The 14,880-nt window shown below is 48.5% G+C and overlaps 1 protein-coding gene across 7 annotated transcripts in view; it reads left to right on the forward strand.

The window, feature by feature from the left end:
- TIAM2 (TIAM Rac1 associated GEF 2) overlaps positions 1-14,880 on the forward strand; it is a 266,318-nt gene that overhangs the window by 38,596 nt on the left and 212,842 nt on the right. The window contains exon 1 of one of the 7 annotated variants that reach the window (XM_086708194.1): positions 1,896-2,109. The exons of 5 other annotated variants lie outside the window; for them this stretch is intronic. The gene's annotated coding sequence lies outside the window, so the exon portion shown is untranslated. Of the gene's footprint in view, positions 1-1,895; positions 2,110-2,639; positions 2,739-14,880 lie in introns of those variants that run through there. One more of the 7 variants, XM_086708195.1, reaches the window with a different exon arrangement.

The following is a 14,880-nucleotide window of genomic DNA, read 5'->3' on the forward strand; positions in this document are numbered from 1 at the left end:
TTGGGGCTCTCAGTCCTAGGACTAGTGGCTGTTCCTAGATCCTCGTATGTGCTATACCTGTTTTCTGTTGAGTTCTCTTTACTTCTTACTGGCCAATCCTCACGGCTCCAAATCCTGTAGGTAACGATTCTTTGTATTAAACTTTCACTGTTCGTTTTTTTTTTTAAGTTTATTTATTTATTTTTGAGAGGGAGAGAGGGAGCATACAAGTAGAGGAGGGGCAGAGAGAGAGACAGAGGCAGAGACAGAATCCGAAGCGGGCTCCAGGCTCAGAGCTGTCCGCACAGAGCCCAATGCAGGGCGTGAACCCACAAACTGCAAGATCACGACTTGAGTCAAAGTCGGAGGCGTAACTGACCGAGCCACCCAGGCGCCCCTAAACTTTCACTGTTTAATTGCTGTGTGGTTTCTCTCTCCCGACTGGACCCAGACTGATACACAGGGAATGGGGGCTCAGACTCTGATTACTTGGCTATCAAGGGAGGCTGCCCCTAGAAGGCTGGGGAGCTTGGAGACATTTGGGCTGTATGTATTTTTCCAAGTTTGTGCAATGAACATATTACTTGTATAATCAGGGAAACAAAATAAATTTTAGAAAACATTGTGAAAAATTGCAATACAAGAAGGGGGGAAAACAGAAAAACAAAAACACACCGCAGTGTGCTGGGTCTGTGGCAGCAATAAGTCAAGTGCTGAGTGGGAAAAGCTCTTCAGACGAGGTGATGCTTGGATTGAGGATTGAAGGGTGAGTGGAGTGAGGAGGTCTCTCCCCACCCCCCCAGGGCCATGTGCGCATGGGGCAGGGGAGTGCCTATGCAGGTGGGGAGGGGTCAGTTGTGAGCAGAGCCTGTATCCGTGCAAGGTGGACAGCCAGGCCCTCCAGATCACAGCAAACCCTTGGGGCTTCATTTAAAAACTGTAGGTGTGCGTGCGAGAGTGGATTCCATTTGTCTCTGAGATTGTGGGCAGCTGTGAGGCTCTTCCTCCAGCTCTCTTGGAGCTTAATTCATCAAAGGCCCTGGCTTTTATGTTCTGAAATTCATCCCTGGGTCCGTGCCCAAGGCCACACTTCCCAGCCGATGACTGATAGCCATGGACCCTAGGCAGGTGGCTCCCAAGGGGAACTGGGAGTACAGGACTCACGAGGATCCTGCTTAGGCGGCAGGGAGGCTAGGGTGATGGCTTCCCTCGCTCCTTCCCGGGGATCAGGTGTGGGTAATGCCGGGCTCGCTCCTTTCCCCACGTCATCTCACAGCCATTTGCCCTAAGAAATCCTTCCAAGGCTCGTCCGTCCTGGTTCGGCGCCTGCTTCTTGGAGGATCCACGCTTGGATTGCATCTCCCTTCCCTTCCCTGTCCTCTGCAGGGGGATCCTCTGTAAACGCAAGGACCCAGGACCGCGATCGCAGGATCACTGCCGCCTCGTGGGCGTCGTCTTGGTCCCCATCATCCCCGCCCTGGGGATAACTCCGGTTTCTCTCAGAAACCCCGCGCGGCTTCTCCAACTCCGAAGTCCGAATGCTCCTGCGCCCTCGGGTCTCCAGGCGGCACACCTCCATCTCCTTCTTGCCTGGCGCACGACGACCAGGGATTCGGCTCCTGTCCTGGGTGGCACCCCAGGAGCCGTCTGCTGCGCCCCGGCTCTCCGGGGAAGAAGCCGCAGCTTCCTCACGCCTCGATGGCAAGCAGGGTGCCGGCGCAGGGTAGGCGCCCACGCACAGCTCGCGAGTTGTGGGTCTGCGTTATCTGGCGCGTCCCAAAGGAAGCGCGGGGGGCGACGGCCGGGGCCGGGGCCGGGGTGGGGGAGGAACGGGGCCGGAGGGGCGGGGAGGAGCGGGGAGGGGGGCGGCTGGGCGGCGGGCGGGTGCGGAGGGAAGGAGGGAGGCGGGCCGAGCGGTCCGGGGAGGAGGTGCGGCCGCTCTCGCCTCCACTGGCGCTGCTCGCAGGGCGAGGGCCGGCCGCGGCCGCCGAGGAGGACCGAGTGACCCCAGCCACTTCTGGTCCCCGGCGCCGCCGGCGTCCCCGCGGGGCCCCGCACTGGGGCGGCGGCGGGCGGGGCGGGCACGGCCGTGTGGCCGGCGGGCGAGCGGGGCCCGGCGCCGGAGCCAAGGTAAGGGGCGGCGGGCGCGCACCGGTCCCCCTCCCCGCGCGGCGCCCGGCGGTCCGCCGTCCCCCGCCGCGCTCCGCTTTGTCTCCCGGCGCCGGCCGCCTCCTTCCCCGGGAGGGAGCCGGGGGGCGCGGACGGCGGCGGCGCCCCGACCGCTCCCACTGTCCCCGCGCGCTCCCACTGTCCCCGCGCGGCCGGGCCCGGCGGCGGCGACACTTGCCAGAACTGCCTTCCACGAGGTGCCGGGGCCTCGCGTGTCGGCGTGTCGCCGAGCCGTCGCGGGGGCCGGGAGCGGAGGCGGGGAGGGGCCGGGGGGAGCCGCTCCCGGTCCCGCGGCGGCTCAACTTTCGGAGGCGCGCGGGCTCCGCGGGCGGTGGGAGCCCCGGCCCTTCGGGGAGGACGAGGACGGGGGTGGGGGGTGGGGTGGGGACAAGTCCCGCGGCGGCTGCCCCGCCGACCGTCCCCGACGGGCCCTGAGCCTGAGGCGGGGGGGGGGGGGGGGGGGGGGCGCGAGGTGCCAAGTTTCTGGGAAAGCCGACACGTTGTGTCCCAAATGGATCATATTTACCAAAACCAGTTAAGGAAGAAAAGAGCCCTTTCTTGCCAGTTGGCTGCCGGCAGCCGCCGTAAAGGTATGGAGTAAGATTGCACGGGGTGGTTTATCTGGAAGGAACGGCGAAACTTAATAGCGATGGGTTTCCATGCCCCTTCTTCCTAAAATCGCAAAATGGGTAACTTTATTTAGTTGGGGGGAGGGGGGAGAGGAGACTGCTTGGTCCGGGAGACAGTTCCATTCAGGAGGGTGTTTTTCTGCGTTGTCCCTGTGGTGGCCCTCTAAGAGGCTGCCTGGTGACCCTTGAAATCTTCCAGGCAGCCTCGGGTCGTGGTAAGACGTTTATTTCTACGTGGTGAAGGGCTGGGGGTTCTCTTCTGTGTCACTCACTCGTTCCACCTCCTGTTTCTCGAGTGCTGCTGACATAATTGTTTTAATGGAAAGCACCTGGCCACCTTCAAGTCCTTCTCCAGTGGCTTCAGCTGCGGTGTCTCTAGAAGTTTACAAGTCTTACAGGGTTCTTACAGGTGCAGACCATATGCTGTAAATATTTCAGACCTAGGCTCTGAATGAAAAGTGTCGATCACTGGGCTTACGCTTTGAGCGTAACTGTTAGAATTTGTACACTTAAAGATGTTTGCTGACGTTAAGCTTTTTCTGTGCTGAAAAGGAAATATGAAACAAAACGGGTGCCGTTCTAAAAGCAGATTTCTATCGGATTTGGCTAATAGGATAAGACTTGTCACTTTGGGGTATCAGAGATTTTTGTGTTTGGTAAATGTGAAAAATACGGCAAGGTACGGTTGGAGAAGAGTTTATTTTTAGTGGCAAAACAGGCCCATAAGTGATCTCAGAATCAGGTCTTCACACCTTAACCTGTCATACCAAATAAGGTGTTTCATAATCTGGCTCCTGCCTGCCTTTTCAGTCCTGTCTGGGAGCTGTTCCCTGCGTCTCCCCTCCCTCGCCTCCTTACACACATGCACTACACACTGCCAGACACATCACACTAATTCCAAGTTGTCATTTCTAGACCTCTATCTGGAATGCATGAGCATTCCGCTTACGCTCTTATTCTGATTTCCATCTGCTGTTTACGCACACATCCTTCACGTGTCAGTCAAATAGCTTCTCCAGGAGCCTTTTCTTCCCCATTATCTCTAGGCATTTAAGCTCTTCCTCTTGTTGTAGGCAGTGCCTCTACTAGAACATGACTTTTGTTTTCAAACACATCTAGCGATGCTACCTTGTACAGCTGTGCAAGTTGTTCACTGCGCAAGGCTATCCTGTCCAGCGGGCAGTTAGAGGCTGAAATTTTGCACTCCACTTCCCAGACCCCTGGTGCACCACTCATCTCCACTGGAACGGGGCACCCTTTGTAATTCACCCGAAACACAGTGTGGGCTAGTGATGACCCTGCAGCCTGTCCCCACTACTGTATTCAGCACCCATCACAGACACTGACAGAGCAGGAGCTCAGTTAAGTTTCCTTGCATGAGTGAGAAAAGAAAGGGTCGCTTCTATAGAAGTCTAGAAAGTTGTGAAGCAGGAAAGGGTTTGGGGAAATTTCTCATGTAAGTCAGCATATAGGAATGTGCTTCAGTTTGCTGTATCTTATGTCTGGCTGTTCAGGGTGATTCTTAGATGTCTTCTACTTGATTACAGGGAAGAATCTGGGAGTATGAATTTATAGGTGGGCATCAGAGATGTGTGCCAACATGTAGTGGGCCTCCTTAGCTACTTTTCAAGGCACTAAGGTTTATACGTCTAATCATTTGCTGAGAGAAGGGTGCAAAAATCTTGAGAGTAAGGCCAAAAGAGCTTTGCTTACATAAACGTGTGATGATAAATTGAACGGAAGTGCCATCTCACACAGGAACTGAAGACATTCTAAAAATCACAAAAGCTTATAAAATTGCGGTATAAAATCTCACTTGTCAGTGTCAGAAGCACTTGCCGGTGTGTGGAATCCTGGAATCTCTAGGATTCATAGCACAAAATGACTTGAAAGTTAACGTTTAGGACCAATTTTCCCATTTTTGTGGGTCAGGAAACCTAGGACCAGGGACTTGTCTAAGGTCTCGCAGCTTATGTAGGAGCATAGCCGGGATGAGCTCTCAGATTTTCTGGCTTTTAGTTCACTGCTCTTCATTCAGGTACCTATCCGGGTGCCCGCATTCTGGATCTTCCACCATTGGCTTCCGTTGGAAAACTTGTATAGTATAATTCTAATTTCTCAGGGAAGGGGAAGTTCTCAGCACCACAGTGCCTGGTGTCACGTGGGCATGTGGTAAATAATTGCTGAACGAAGGAGTGCGTGAACGAGCCAGCTGACCGTTTGCTTAAAGCAATTGTTTGACGTAGCACAAACCAAAGTCCTTGGAGTCCATTGTAGTGGAATTTGGCCTATGTGTTTGTGTTTCAGAGGTGCAGTAAAATAACACCTTTTGCTGGATAAACTTCATCGAAGAGATGGGTAGGAATTGCTTTCTGTAAATATAAACCATGCCAGAACTCCTGACGAAAAGGCATCATAGAACACTCAGGATTTGGAATCGGTAGGTCTTTCCACAAACGAGCCTTGATTGTGCAGGCCTTAAACGTCACTGGCCTCAGCTTCTTCATGTAACCTCGTCGGTCTCGGAGTCATCAGAGGGGTCCAGTGAGCTCCCGTGTGGGATAGTACTTTGCACACTTTGGAAAAGTGAGTAGCACCCAGATGAAAGTCAGAATCTATGGCAGGAAGTGCCTCTCAGACCCTGTGCTAGGCTCCAGGGAACGGTCCCATTTATTCCTCTGAAAAGAGCGTGGAGGTTTTTAGTGGAATGCAGAAGAAACTGAAGCCTGAACAACTGTCCCTCAGCCCTGAACAGGCATTTAGTGAGCCCCTAAGTTGTACTAAGTGCCTTAAGTCTTTGAAGTAAGAGAACTTCAAGTAGAGAAGAAAGGCAAGTGACACTGTGACATAAGAGCAAATCACTTTTTGAGGGGTGCCCAGGTGGCTCAGTCAGTTAAGCGTCAGACTTTGGCTCAGGTTAGGATCTCACAGTTCGTGAGTCCAAGCCCCGTGTCCGGCTCTGTGCTGACAGCTCGGAGCCTGGAGCCTGCTTCGGATTCTGTGTCTCTCTCTCTTTCTCTCTCTCTGTCTGTCCCTCCCCGCTCACACTCTGTCTCCTCTCTCTCTCTCAAAAAATAAATAAACATTAATAAAACTAAAAAAAAAAAAAAAAAGCGCAAATCACTTTTTGGGCAGAGGAGATTTGCATTTTAGACCGAGCCCCTCTTAGGCTTGTGGTGAGTGGATTTAGCAAGGCCAGGCTGGTGGAAAGAGAGCAGTTGTGATAGAGCAGTTGATGCAAAGGCACTGGCTTGGAGGGCTGGGGACCCTGGAGGAGAAGGTTTCCTGAAACGGGCGGTGGAATGGGCCTGGGAGGGAGGGAGGATTGTGTCCAGTTCAGGATGTTCAGGATCTCAGCAACAGGGAGCAAGGTCGGAGACCTGTGGGGGCCCCTCACCCAAGTTCACATAGTAACGAAGTCCCACAGCTGAGATCTGACCCAGGTGTGCCTGCTTCCGTGTTCCTCTTTCATCCTGCCAGCTGTTGGCATGTCTGTAGCTGTAAGTGAATCGAGGATTTTAATGACAACCGAGCTCATTTGGAAGCTTTTATTTTTGTGACCGAGCTCACAATTTTAAGAACGAACAAGAAGTTCCCACATGTGAAGCCCTCCACAGATTAGGGCCAGTAGATGCAGGCTGGTGCCCTGAGAAGGTTCCCCGCCAGGGGCGTGTATGGAGCCTTTCCCGACTTGGATTCCGGTCCGCCCTGGGATCCAGCCCGATCCTCTCCAGGCATTCCATCCAGCTGGAAGTGGGTCTGCTTTGTTTCCATTTATGAGGTTTCTAGATTGAGTAACAGAATCTGGACCTCAGCTTTCCTTGTGTTTTTCATGGTGTTGGGTTACAAGGTTTCTTTTTAAATTCTTGCTTAGATTTCTGACGGGGTCTCTTGGACACAGTTCTTCAGCAGTTGCCATTACTGATTCCTTTGCATTGCAGACAGGATGCAAAACTGAAATTTTGAAGGTTCTCCTGTCATTAGGAGTTTGGGAAATGGCATAGTAACTAAGCTGGCAAATTTTCCCTAAAACTGGTAAAAGGTAAGGATTCTCATTGCCTTTGAAGCATACTGCTGGGTTTTAATACAATATTATTTTAAAACTCAAAGTGGTTTAAAATTTTTTTTAATTTCTGGTGTAGCGAACACACAGTGTTGTTAGTTTCAGGGTGTACATTATAAGGTTCAACAATTCTGTGCATTACTCAGTGCTCATCATGGTAAGTGTCCTCTTAATCCCCTTCCCCTATTTCTCCCGCCCTCCCATCCACCTCTCCTCTTGAAACCATCCGTTTCACGGTGTTTTTCCTTATTTATTTTTGTCTAGTAAAGAGGTTCCTATGCCTCAGGATTTTCATCTCTAAAAGGAGGGCGACCGCAGTGCCTTCCTTATGGAAGATCGTTTTGAGAATTGAGAAATTAATGAATTAATTTACATAATGTGCTCAGAACCTTGCCTGCCACAGTACAGGAGTTCCAGAAGTGTTCATTCCTCCCTCCTTGGATGGGTGATGTGGTGGTCTCAAATTCTGTGAAATAAGGATGTTCAGCAGGCTGGAGCCGTGGGGTGGTGTGGCAAAGTACAGGGCCCACTCCTTCGGTTTTCCATCTCCTTTGCCCGCCGTCCCCTATGATGGTTTTTCCCGGTTTGGCAAACGCCTTGTTGCGGTCACCCCTTGAGACCCTGCTGAGCCTGCCTCCTGCGTGTCAGCCTCTCTTGGGTTTCCAGTACATGTGGTCTGTGCTGGTCATTGCATCCAAATTGTGATATGTTCACCATCGTGTAGGGAGCGCTTTGCTTATTTTCTTTCTGTACCCCTTCCAGGTTCAGCATGGTATTTCGTGGACACTCTTAAATGCTGGTTGATAGAGGGAGTGAAGTGTTCTTTGAAATTGTTTTTTGAGGGTAATATCATGATTGTAAAGTTGAGTGACCCTTGGCCAAGTATTTGGCTGTTTTAAATAGACGTTATTGTGGCACCTGGTTGGTTAAGCATCTGACTTCCGTCATGACTCAGGTCGTGATCGCACGATTCATGGGTTCCAGTCCCGCACAGGGCTCGGGCTCCGTGCTGACAGCTTGGAGGCTGGAGCCTGCTTTGGATTCTGTGTCTCCCTTTCTCTCTCTGCCCCTCCCCTGCTGGCTCCCTCTCTCTCAAAAATAAACAAACATTGAAAATAAACACTGGATTTTACCAGTAATAAAATGCTAAAAATACATGTTTCCCCATCTTTCCTAAGTGTGGGGTAGTAGCAATGTCATCGCATGGGGTATTAATGGATCTAGATTTTGGTCTGGAATATACCTTCTACTCATTTGGCAATTCACCTACACGTAGGAGGGCGTTAGATTTCTCAGGAAGGAAATAAAAAATTGCTTTCAAATGGTTCCCCATGTCTTCTGGTAGGTGAGGCATCAAATTCTCCTCATTAATTTCCCTCTTCAGGCCTCATACTAGGGTGGTGATTCATATGATAGTACTTGTATTTACCCGTACCACTCTAGATAACCATAACACTGGTTTAAAATGGATATTTTTGTACTTTCAGAAGAGGGGATTTGTACACAGGAGCAGAAACCGAGGAAGAACACATCTGGAATACATTCAGATGAATTAAGTTATCGTTTGTGTCGGTGGCATTTGAAACGTCTGGGATTAATACTTAACTGTATGAAGACGTGAAACCTTGATGAACGTTTGCCAAATCAAAAACCGAAATGTTTTCCCATTTAACTGTTTCATTTTGAACTTTGCTTCTGGAAAAACATAATCGCTCCGAAACCGTAGTTTTCTATAATAACTCTCCCTTCACAGCTGTCTGCAGAACTTCTTGTTGAGAAATGCCCCACGTTACATTGTGGGCAGATAACTTTGTTGTACATAAGACTTGCAATCAGAAACGCCTCTGATTGGATCCATTTGTTACATACACATCCATGGGTGGATCCGTTTGTTACATACACATCCAACGCCTGCCAGCAGCTCGCTTCTTTTCATTTTCTCCCGCGTCGGAATTGTGTTGTTTTATCTGGAGAACACTGAACCCTCCCAGGTCATCTCAAATGTCCTCTTTCTGACACTCTCCCATCTCCTTACTTTTTCTGGAAAAGTATACTCTGTCCTCTGCACTCAGAGGGTCCATCTGCTAATTGGTGGCATTACCCACATAGAGGTTGAATGTGTGTCTGTGTCCTTCCCTCTCTCAGTTGGATTCCTTATTAACTTTTTTTTTTTAATGTTCATTTTTGAGAGAGAGAGAGAGAGAGAGAGAGACAGACTGCCAGCAGGGGCGGGGCAGAGAGAGTGGGAGGCACCAAATCCGAAGCAGGCTCCAGGCTCTCAGCTGTCCGCACAGAGCCCGACGCGGGGCTCGAACCCATGAACTGTGAAATCATGAGCCGAGCTGAAGTTGGACACTTAACTGACAGAGACACCCAGGTGCCCCCCCTTCTTAACTGTTTAAAAGCTATCATTCCATGCTTGTTGTTTGTAATGTTTTGGGACCCATATGCCTCTTTCATCAGTGCCTTTTTCTTCCTTCTAATGGGCAACAAAGAATGAACTATTTAAAGATACTTGTATGTGTTTGACGGAATTGTTCTTGGTATGTGTCCAGTCAGAGGTAATAATCCGGCAGTCAGCATACCATATTGAAAAAAGACTGGAGCTTGGGTTTTGGATAATTTAAGAGCCTCGGTTTTGGGTAGTTTTGCCAAAAATAAGTGTGTGATCTTAAGCGAAACGTGACCACCTCTCTGAGTTTCCATTTCTGAATTTGCGACTTTGGTGGCCGGGGGAGTCACAGTGGACTAAATGACTTAGGGATCCTTTCAGCTATAAAACTCAATGCTTGTATTCAGTGTTGAGTGTAAGAAAACAGAAGGAAAAAAACGTTACGAGAATTTAAAAGTAGCCTATTTGTTCTTTGCTATTATGCTCCCCGGTGTTTGAGCATTCATTTCTGGAGGGCCAGTAGCCATCAGCCAACACTAGTAAGGAGGGCAGGGCTGGGGAGCGTGTTGAGTCCTGGTAAATCCAAAATGAATGATTAGATACAGCAGGGAAATAATTATCTGTGATCTTGGGGGCTGTGGATAACATGAATTTCAAGGCCTCTGGAACTGGGTGTGGGGGAATTCAGTATTGAACTAGAAGGGCTGGGGAAGAAACAGATAAGATCAGTGCCTCAGTGGAGTTCTAGAGTGCAGGGTGGGCTGGTGTAGGTGTGTGTACAACAAAGTAGCCACATCGGTTCCCAGGTGGAGATGCTATGAAAATGTCCATATAAAGTGATGCCATTACCGAGTCTTCTTGATGTTTGTTTATTTTTGGGAGCGAGTGAGTGCGTGTGGAGAGGGGAGGGACAGAGAGAGAGTGAGAGAGCGAGAGAGCCTCCTAAGCAGGCTCCATGCTCAGCGCCATTTTGGGGCTCAACCTCACCACCGTGGAGACCACAACTTGAGCCGATATCAGGAGTTTAGTGCTTAACCCACTCGGCCACCCAGGCACCCCTGGCATTGCTGAGTCTTAATGGGATGGCTTGTGAAGACCAGTCAGGAGAGGATTTAGGTAACGGTCAGGTCTTGTTACCTTCTCTTACACGTGGAGAAACTGAAGCCAGAAATGGCAGTTCTCAAACTCGAATTTGCCTATCCGTTTGGGAGTTCAGGTTAACTTTAACTGCAGATTCAAGTGCAGGTTCCTGGAACTTACTTTGACCTGGTGATTCTGGAGACCCAGGGGGCACTTTACCACGCACATCAGGTGTTGCTGGTGGCTATTTGTAGTTTGAGAAACTCTACCCTTTGGGTGACTGACCATTGCCCTTGAAGGACACCCAACCTGGAGAACAGGTGGGGGTGTGCGGGGTGGGATCCTGGCACCTTTTATGTGTCCTTCCCTGCGTGGTGCTGGCCTGAAGTGGCTTGGCCAGGATTGGGAGACCTAACTATTAATTTGCCAGAGAGGGACAAGAGACTTGGAGGTTACCCACCTATAAATCCAGCAGTTTTTTCCATATTTCTGACGGACCTGTGATGTGCTGTTTGACAGGCACCATTTTTTTTTTTTTCAAGAAACGTTTAAAGAAAAGATTTGTTAAACATATTAGTTATAAGCCTATTAAAAGTGAACACCAGGGGCACCTGGTGGCTTAGTTGGTTAAGCATCTGACTTGGGCTCAGGTCATGATCTCATGGTTTGTGGGTTCAAGACCTGCGCCGGGCTCTGTGCTGACAGCTCAGAGCCTGGAGCCTGCTTCAGGTTCTGTGTCTCCCTCTCTCTCTGCTCCCCACCCCTTCCCCCCTACCACACGCTCGCTCTCTCTGTGTCTCTCTCAAAAATAAACATTAAAAAAGTGAACACCAGTAGAGAAAATTTCAGCGTATTTAAGGACACCTATTTTGTAATGACTGTTAACGAAAAAGCATTTCTGTCTCTTCCATAAAGGTCATTTCCCAAGAAACCCTAACAAGCATCATTTTGCCAGTTCTATTTCAGGTTTCCACGTAACCGAGATTTTCAAATGACCTGTCTAAGCGTTGGGGGATGTCACCATGTCCGACTGTAATAAGTTCCGCCTTGGCCATTAGTCTCAATGTGCGAGGAAATTGGGTCCAGAAGGATGGTTGACGTTGCTGGAGCCCGTGTATGTGTTGAGAAGAGAATGTCATTGCAGTATGGCATTTTCTGAAAAGCTGTCTGTCACAGAAACTGAATTTTGGTGGCTTGATAAATCTCATTAGTTAGAAAATTGAGTAAAACTTGAACGTGTCTACACAGTTGGCAGCCAACACTTGGAATTTTCCGCAAATCAATAAACGGGTAGTTCTGCAAATGGATGGGCTCGTACCCATTTTATCGTCAACGTGAAGTAACACCTCCTGTCATTTCCGTGTTGTCTAAAGGAAAATCTTCAAACATTTATAGAATGCGTCAGAGATTCTTGAAGAATTTCAGTACATTTATATCTCTGGGTGCAGCAGGCAGGACCAACTTTGAAAAATGATAGTGATACAGACATGAAGATTTATATTCACAGACACATATTAGGAACGTCTCAGATCACCAACCGCTGTATAACGCTTTCATAGTTTGTCACGTATCAGTAAGCCTTTTAGAACAGAATAACCTTTCGAAATCTTGTAATTCAACCCATTTCTCAGAAGAGAAACTTGATGTTTGGGGGAAGTTAAATGACCTGCTTTAATCCTCTATTCTCAGAAGTTAGTGCAAGCAGAGCGAGGCTTAGATCCCAGGATTCTTTCTGCTTCTCTTTGCTTACCCGTTAGCAGGACCTGCTGGGAGTACTCCATCGAAGAACCAGGAAATGTTTCAGATTTTCTGTGGGAGTGGACCCAAACCTATGACTTCTTGGAATTAGCAGAGGCAACAACAGCTTCTTCATTTGTGTACCTCAGCGCTTCCTCAAAGGAATGCGCGACTTTACAGAGAGAGAATGGCCTATAGCCGGGGCTTATTGTGTTGGTTAAGGCAGATTGTATCATCTGCACGGAGATAAAGGGACTTTTTCCTAGCAGTTTGTGAGCGGGGGATGTGAGGATCCTGGATACATTATTGGAGCCAAAAGGAATCTGGGGAGGTATCTCGTTCACCCCTTTATTTTGTGTAAGGAGAAACATGGCTTTGTCTTGCCTCCATGTTTATAAATAGCCATGACGTTTTTGTGGATGGTTTTAAAAAGCAACAACTGTATCTTAAAAGTCTATCGACGTGGGCTGATTATAAACAAGATCATGACAAAGCAGTTGTCTGTGTCATTCACAATACATATTGGTTTTGATGACCATCCTGCTCCATTAGTCTGGATATAACGGGTCTGTAAAGATGGCGGTTTGGGGGAGGGGGGCAGGGACTGGTTTTCCGTGGGAAGGCGGTGGGCCACGCTTCCAGAAGGGGACTCTCGGTTAAGAACAGTTACCTATAGCCTTGCAATGGCAGTGAATTGTAGTCCAAGGAAAGGAAGCTTACTGTCCAAACAGAAACCACCCTTAAATTGTGGTCTGGAGCCTGGCTTTCAAGTTTTGTGTCTTTGCTCTTGAGGTATCTCGTGGGTTTTTGCAGGTATATGCAAACGGTGGGAGTTTGTGCGGGGTGGGGATGGAGGAACGTGGCCAGGAGACGGTGAGGGCTTTGCCTGTCAAATCTTCGTTATTGCAATGCATCCCTTTATACTAATTAATCTGAAGCGAATTAATGAGCGGAGGCCCTGGAAATGTTCATATTCTTTGGGAGCCGCTTACACTCTTCACATGAGTTCCGGAAGTTGGCTAAAGCCTTCCACCTCTTTTCACCCCTCCCTGAAGCCTCTCCGCTTTGGTAGATGCTGTATTTCCTTTTCAGGATGAAAGTTCATCTACCGAGTGCTTCATAGGACCTAGTTTGGAAGATTTTATTTCATCAAGGAAAAGATAAGTAGGGGTTTGAGTAGTATGAGTCTCACCGTGGCTCTTAATTTTAGATGTTCACGCTTCATGTTGTAATTTGTCATTTGGCATTCTTGAAATTTGTGAAAATCGCCTGAAATTGAGGTGCGGCTTACAACAGTTAGTCTGTGTAGTGTCTCTTGTATGTTTATTTTGCAGAAGGTCAGCAAATTCACCTGTGTAGGTGATGGATTTATGCCTCAAACCTCACACACCATGAGGCCTGGTGGAATTAGTCACCTCAGGCTGGGGGGTGAGAAATGGTTGTGTTTCTACTTATTTTTGAGAATCTGGAAATGAGGTTTCAGATATTGGATATAATGGGTCTGTGAAGCCTATATAGACCCATCTAGGTTTTTTTTTTTAGAAGGAGCTGTCTCATAGTTTTAAAATTTTCCTGCGTTTTATCTGTCTCTTTTTGGTGTGTTCTAAGATCCAATATATTGATTACGGATCATCTAGGGTACCGTGACTGGTTTTCCAAAAATAAATTTTTTAGCATTTCTCAGCCCTTTTGAGGTTTAATCTCTGAAATATTAGTAAATCCTACCCCCTTGAATTACTCCTTGAAGACTTTAACTTGTATCTGACCCTCTTGGATGTGGATGTTCTTATTGTGAAAAAAGAAAAAAAAAATATTGACTGCATCATAGCTGCATTTGAAGACCTTATCACAACGTTGGTCTTTCTTTTTTCAGTGGGTGAATCTGTAGTTAGGATCAGTATTTTGGGGCAATTGTGTCTTGTGTGATTCAGTAGAGATGCGGGATTAGAATAGGAGGAGGAAGAGAATGACAGAAAGAACAATGGGTTTCGCTCCAGAATGGAGATCCTCAAACTTCCAGGCATCAGAATCACCTGGAGAGCACAATTTCTGGGCCCCACCCTCCCACGCTTACTTGTTCTGATTAGGAGCTGGGATTGGCCAGAGAATTTTCATTTCTAACAAGTTTCCACGAGATGCTGCTTCCGTTGACCCCACACCACATTTGGGGCACTCCTGTTCTGGAGGTCCAGTTCTGGTCGGCACTGGATAAGGTTGGAGATGTATGGACACCATTCAGCCTCTCCAGGTTTGTTTGCCTGTTTGTGAAAGGTACAATATTGGTGGTTTTCACACCTTCAAAATTAGAGGAATCTTCTGTTCCAAACTACATCTTTTGTGAAATTCCAACAAACAAAAGAGATACACTGGAATTGTGTGAATTACAGCCAGGGTAGAGGACAAAAGGATTCAAGTGTTCTTTTGTCTTACTCCCCTGGGCTGGGAGTGGGGAAAGTCCCCAGGGCCCCTCCAGAGGACTGAATGTAGTCCTGAATCTGGCGGAAGAGATTTTCTAAGGCCCTTAAGCATTGGCACCTTTCTGTCTGAATGTGTATGCTCTTGACTCTGTTGCACTGCTACTTATAAAGTTGAAAGAATCTGATCTGTGCTTTTTAGAATAAGAAACTGTGTTTGGGATACATGAATAGGTAGGAAATAAATGGGTTTGAGACTTCCATGGTAACAGAAGCTTTACAGCTCATTTCAAGTAGAAATGGAGAGATGAAGGGCGCCTGGGTGGCTCAGTTGGTTGAGCATCAGACTTTGGTTCAGGTCATCATGATCTTGCAGTTCGTGGGTTCGAGCCCTGCGTCGGGCTCTGTGCTGACAGC

The sequence above is a fragment of the Puma concolor genome, chromosome B2, assembly GCF_028749965.1.
Source record: "Puma concolor isolate L17-30 chromosome B2, mPumCon1.1.hap2, whole genome shotgun sequence".
Taxonomy (NCBI): Eukaryota; Metazoa; Chordata; class Mammalia; order Carnivora; family Felidae; genus Puma; species Puma concolor.